Source organism: Xenopus laevis, chromosome 5S, assembly GCF_017654675.1.
Source record: "Xenopus laevis strain J_2021 chromosome 5S, Xenopus_laevis_v10.1, whole genome shotgun sequence".
NCBI classification, from domain to species: Eukaryota; Metazoa; Chordata; class Amphibia; order Anura; family Pipidae; genus Xenopus; species Xenopus laevis.
In genome coordinates this window covers 105,888,846-105,895,647 of record NC_054380.1, presented here as the reverse complement: position 1 = coordinate 105,895,647, position 6,802 = coordinate 105,888,846, and positions in this window count along the sequence as shown.

Sequence of the window (6,802 nt, the reverse complement as noted above, 5' to 3'; positions counted from 1 at the left end):
GTATATGACTTATTATTCCACCCTCCATATTTGAACAGCCCCCAGAAAAACATACCTTTCCCCCTGCAGTCAGTCTTATTTAGTTTTTCTATGACAAGCAGCTCTGAAGCATCACCCCCCATTTCTTATCAAGCAATTCTGTGCTGGCTTGCTTCCTGAAGGAAAACATTTAACCAAACAATACCAACACCAAAATACCAAGGTTCCGCCTAAATATTCGGAAGGGGTTTTTTACAGTGAGAGCTGTGAAGATATGGAATTCTCTCCCTGAATCAGTTGTACAGGCTGATACATTAGATAGCTTTAAGAAGGGGTTGGATGGCTTTTTAGCAAGTAAGGGAAAACAGGGTTATGGGAGATAGCTCATAGTACAAGTTGATCCAGGGACTAGTCCGATTGCCATTTTGGAGTCAGGAAGGAATTTTTCCCCCTCTAAGGCAAATTGGAGAGGCTTCAGATGGGTTTTTTGCCTTCCTCTGGATCAACTGGCAGATAGGTAGTTAATAAAAAAAAAAAAAAAAAGTGAACTCGATGGACATTTCTTTTTTCAACCTTACTTACTATGTTACAAACTGGTTTGATGAGATTGAAATGGAAATACTTGACTGACTTCTTTAAAGTCCTAATCTCAAACTAACGAAAAATCTGTGGGATGAATTAGGAAAATTGACTGCATGCATGGCCTTATTGCTCGGTATTGGCCTCATGCTGTTCTGAGCAAATTAAAACTGATTATTGAGCATGGGTGTAACAATAGGGGAATCGTGCAGCTGTTGGGGAGCTTGCAAGAGTGTAGAGGGTCTCTACACAACTCTTCTACAGGTTACATTTGCTACAACTCAAATATGTCATCAATGGGTTTCTGAACAAACTGCTTCCCAGAATTTCTTGTCTAAATATAAGGGGCAAGGGCCACTTTAAAGGGTTTGTTCACCTTTAAATTGGGTTCTTATTCCAATTCCTCAGCATACTCAACCTTGGCAAAAGCTAGATAGACAGTATTTAGTCGGGTACTTTTTAGGTACCTATGGGGCTGTTCTGATCCCTGAATAATTTAACTTTAGAAATGAGGAACCTCCCCACACAGTGTAGGAAGTGCCCTTTAGCCTTTTGTTATTGGCCAGGGATGGAACTGTTTTTTTAATAATCCAACCTATATATTACTCAAGCAAAGTATCACTACAGTATTTAAAACAGCAGTTTACTCCAGAATACCAGTTCCAAGTATTAATATGAAGTCAGTATGTGTGAATGATGGGGTTGATGATGATGACCAAGATGAGCCATTTAAAAAGAAAGCTAATGTATAGATTAAGGGAGCTAAACCCATTTTATGCATGCCTCCAGGCTGAAGTTCTTTGTACCTGTAACATAACACCATAATATTCTGATAGGTTTGCATATCTCCCAACTGTCCCATTTTTAGAGGAACAGTCCCTCTTTTGACAGCTGAACCCGCAGTCCCTCGTTTGTACTGGAAAGTCCCGTTTTTCTCTGCACTGAACAGCCAGAAAAAGAAACAGTTTCTAATTTAATTGGCTTTTGGCAGAAAGCCCAGAACAGCCATAGCGCAAGATAAGATACTTTTGAAACAATTTCGAGATAAGGAAATAAGTAATTGTAACAATATAAGATAACAGGTCCCTTGGGAAAGTTAGATTCACAGCTTAAAGGGCAATTCACCTTCATTAGCAAATCTGTAATAACTGAAAAAAACACAGAAATATGTTCAAACTTTCATAACCTGTCAAATTTTGTAAAATAAACATGGTAATTAGGGGGTGTGGCCACAAAAACAACGTGGTCAAAAAAGATTCGGAGGTATGGGTTTGAAGAAAAGCCCAGTAATGCATGCAAATAGTAATAGATATTGTCATCTATATCTCCTGTGACAAAGTGCAGAGTGTCTGTAGTCAAGTGTAATATAGCTAATGTATATGTACAATTGTACGCTGGAGAATAATCCCCATACAAACAAGCATATCAGTATCCTCCAGGAGCGGCAAGGCAATACATGTCACGGAAAGTGATAGAGAAAACCGGAAAGGATATTCTAGTAATAAAAACATAGGATAAACACATACAGCCTTTTTATAGAAGCTGTGGCTGATTCTGTCCAGCACATCACATCTGGTGTAGTCATAAAGCATTTCAGTTGTAAAACCATGTGTTAATGTGCGCGTGAGTTATTGTTATCCTTTATTTATATTTAGCTCCGACACATTCACACAGAGCTTTGCAGACGTTCATCTTTTCATATATGTATTAAATGGAAAGGGAAACTAAACCAAGTGTTATGAATGTGTGCTTATTGTATAAGCAATACGGTGTTGTGCCGAAAGCTACCACAGACCGGTGTGATTTAAGGGTATGTTTAAGATGACTTAAATGCTTCACATGTGTGCTATCCCTGCAGTGAGCACCAATCATTTGGTTTTTTTGGTGTACTACCACCCGGGCCAAGGCAACCGGGCGCCCAAGGCAACCCGGACGGCCGATTCGCCCCCTTGCTGGCACGGCCTGACTGAGCGTGTGCACGCGTCTGGTACTATTTCAATTCACGCCAGAGGGGCTGGTAGGCTGAAAGAAAAGGTACGTGCTTGGCGACCCCACTTTGTTGCGCCCTAGGCACGTGCCTCTTCTGCCTACCCCTAGTTCCGGCACTGCTACCACCATTAATGTGGACATTGTCTTGTGGTAACATGGGTGTGTTCGACACTTGCTTACATTATAGGCCCTCCGCCACGTAGGCTAGAAAAATGCTGGCCCTCGTTACCACAGAAGTTGGACAGCACTGACATAAACAATAGTAGTGTTTCTGAAGCAAACACTTTTACCAGTGCAGGGCAACACTGCATTATATTTGTATTACTGTAAAACACTTTCATTTTGTGGTGTTCTTTAACTGAGAGTCTTTATGAATGTGTGAGTTAGAGGCAGTGTTTCTGTAGAGTGAAAGTTCTAGAGTGTTTAAGTGAGGTTTCTTCATCAGGGCACCCATAGCTATTACAACTCACAGACAGTCTGAACACAAAACTGCAAATAATGTCTCCTCGCTCAGCAGAACAAACAACAACATTGTCAACCACAGAGAAACTATATTCATAGCTATGGGATATTTAGCCTTTAGTTCTAGTCTACACCACAACCTGTGTTTTTTCGTCATAGCGGTGTTCCTATTACTATATAGGTTCCTTTAAGTATCTGCCCTTTGCAACAGTCACAATACAGCAGGGTTGGCGGGTTTCCAGCCAAATTGGGCTACTAAGCCCAGGCTCGTTTTGAGAGTACAAACTAGTACGGATTTGGGCCTTTGGCTGGTTTGTACTTTGGAAACCAGCCAAAGTTTTTTGTTGTCCTAATGTGCCAAGCCTGTGTCTCCCAATGCATGCTCGGTAATGTAGTTTTTGTTTAACAATTTGCAGACTGCCAAGTTTAAAGGAATTGTTCAGTGTAAAAATAAAAACTGGGTAAATAGATAGGCTGTGCAAAATAAAGAATGTTTCTAATATAGTTAGTTAGCCAAAAATGTAATGTATAAAGGCTGGAGTGACTGGATGTCTCACATAATAGCCAGAACACTACTTCCTGCTCGTCAGCTCTCTTGGTTTCCGCTGACTGGTTACCAGGCAGTAACCAATCAGAAACTTATGGGGGGGACACATGGGTCATTTCTGTTGCTTTTGAATCTGAGCTGCATGTTGAGGATCAATTGCAAACTCACTGAACAGTTATGTCCCATGTGGCTCCTCTTCAAGTCACTGACTGACTCAGAGTTATAGAGCTGAAAAGCAGGAAGTAGTGTTCTGGCTATAATGTTAGACATCCAGTCACTCCAGCCTTTATACATTACATTTTTGGCTAACTAACTATATTAGAAACATTCTTTATTTTGCACAGCCTATCTATTTACCCAGTTTTTTATTGTTTCTCGTCCCTATAAAAGCCCTCACAGTATATTAACCTTATGGCATGTTAAATAGATAGAAAACTATTTGCAACTCATTAAAGGACATATTTCTGCCATTTTTAGAGATAGTACTTGTTATTCATATATAATATGTGTGAAATCCATCATCTGTGTTAGACGGTTTTACTGCTATTTCATTTGAGGTCCAGTAAAGGGATAGAAACTAGTCAGTTCATACAACCTAATTCTCATCCTGTCTATGGACCTTATATAACAGTACAGAGAACCATCTGTATTAGGCAAATACCTGGCAGGTAGAAACTAATCAGTTCATATAAGAACAAGCTAATTCCCATCCTGTCTAAGGACCTTCTCTAACAGTACAGGAACCATCTTAATTAGGCAAAAACCTGACAGGTCCAGTAAAGGGATAGAAACTAGCAGTAACATAACTAGAGTCTTCCGGGCCAGGGCGCAGGATGTGCACCCGGGCCCCACCCCTCTAGATGTACGGATTACTTACCACCGCAATTTTTGGCGGGACTACCGCACTGCAGCGTGATCTCCGGCAGGCCCGAGGGGGAGCGGACCCTGGTGCAATTACACCTCCTGCTCCCCCAGTACTTATGCCATTGGAAACTAGACCGTTCATAAAAGAACAAGCTAATTTCTATCCTGTCTAAGGACCTTCTCTAACAGTACAGGAACCATCTGTATTAGGCAAATACCTGACAGGTCCAGTAAAGGGCTAGAACTAGTCAGTTCATATAAGAACAAGCTAATTCCTATCCTGTCTAAGGACCTTCTCTAACAGTACAGGAACCATCTGTATTAGGTAAATACCTGATAGGTCCAGTAAAGGGATAGAAACTAGCCAGTTCGTATAAACTAATTCCTATCCTATCTGTATTAGGCAATTACCTGACAATTGGTCCAGTAAAGGGATAGAAACTAGTCATCTTATATGTGAACAAGCTAATTCCCATCCTGTCTAAGGACCTTCTATAACAGTACAAGGACAATCTGTATTAGGCAATTACCTGACAGGTCCAGTGAAGGGATAGAAACTAGTCAGTTCATATAAGAACAAGCTAATTCCTGTCCTATCTAAGGACCTTCTCTAACTTACTATACTATATTATACCATGCTACTGTCAAAGATTTGTTGTCTGATCCTGCTACATGTTTATTTTTCAATTAAATTATAAATAAAATGACCTTTTTCAGTTAATTTTTAGAAGTTTAAAGGTAACTTTACCTTTGTAACATCACTTGACGAAATAAACGTGCAGGGGAGATCCCCGCTACACCAGCCTGTGTTGTTTGGCTAATCTTCTTTGCTAGCCCTTTGGGGGTAACATAACATCCTGCCTATGATCTGGTGTTTTTATGTTGTTTCCATAAACACTACTCTAAATGAGCAGATAGCTATGGTACTGGTTCACTTATATTGCTATCCCTGAATTCGCAAGTAGGTATGGCCTGTTTCCCCTGTACCTTACCTGGACAAAGGTGATTAGTGGAAGCCATTAGTCTGGCTATTTAATTTTACATGATTTTCTAGTAGACTTAAGGTATAAAGATCCAAATTACAGAAAGATCCATTATCTGGAAAATCGCAGGTCCAGAGCATTCTGGATATCAGGTCCCATACCTGTACTATCAACTAAGGCTGACTTTGACAAGTGTAACATTGTGCAGGGTCTATTTCAAGCCAAGTAGGTAAAGTTACCTTTAAACTTCTAAAAATTAACTGAAAAAGGTCATTTTATTTATAATTTAATTGAAAAATAAACATGTAGCAGGATCAGACAACAAATCTTTGACAGTAGCATGGTATAATATAGTATAGTAAGTTAGGCTGAAAAAAGACACACGTCCATCAAGTTCAACCTTTTAGTCACCAAGCAAAATGTGCTGAATTTTTATGATTTATTCAGATCTCTGCACAACGTTTCAGGGGATCAACCCCCTTTCTCAAGTGCTCTAAATAACCTGCCTAACTGGCAGTTGATCCAGAGGAAGGCGAAGAACCTTTTGATCGAAGCCTTTCAATTTGCCTCAGAGGGGAAAAAAATTCCTTCCTGACTCCAAAATGCCAATCGGACTAGTCCCTGCATCAACTTGAGCTATCTTCCATAACCCTGTATTCCCTCACTTGCTAAACACCATCCAACCCCTTCTTAAAGCTATCTAATGTATCAGCCTGTACCACTGATTCAGGGAGAGGATTCCACATCTTCACAGCTCTCACTGTGAAAAACCCCTTCCAATTATTTAGCCAGAACCTCTTTTTTCTGTCAGCTGGAAAGACCTACTTGTAAATAAAGCATTACAGAGACTATTATATGATCCCCTTATATATTTATACAGTACATAGTATCATATCACCCCTTAAAGCAATACTGACAAGTTCCTATAATAATCATAGGAACGTGTCAGTATCAAGTAGTTGCTGCACCCGGAATAGTTCCCCTCAAAGCAGACGACCCTCTGACACTACTAATGGATCTTCTGCCTTGCTTCCATGGTGCTGTGCTGGGGGCGAAGCAATCCTTCCATAGGCTGAAGTTCTGTTTTTCGTTGTAATTCGCCTATGGAAGGATTGTGCCGCCCCCAGACCAGTGTCACTGAAACAGCACAGAAGATCTTTTAGCAGTGTCAAAGTCGGGTCAATGCAGGTTCGTGGGGCTGGCGGTGGCTTTTTAGGGGAACTATTGCGGGTGTAGCACCTGATATTGACACGTTTCTATGATTTTGAAAGGATTGTGTCAGTATCGATTTAAGCGCCTCTTCTCCAGTGTGAACATCCCCAACTTGGCCAGTCTTACCTCATAGCTAAGATTTTCCATACCTTTTACCAGCTTAGTTGACCTTCTCTGTACCCTCTCT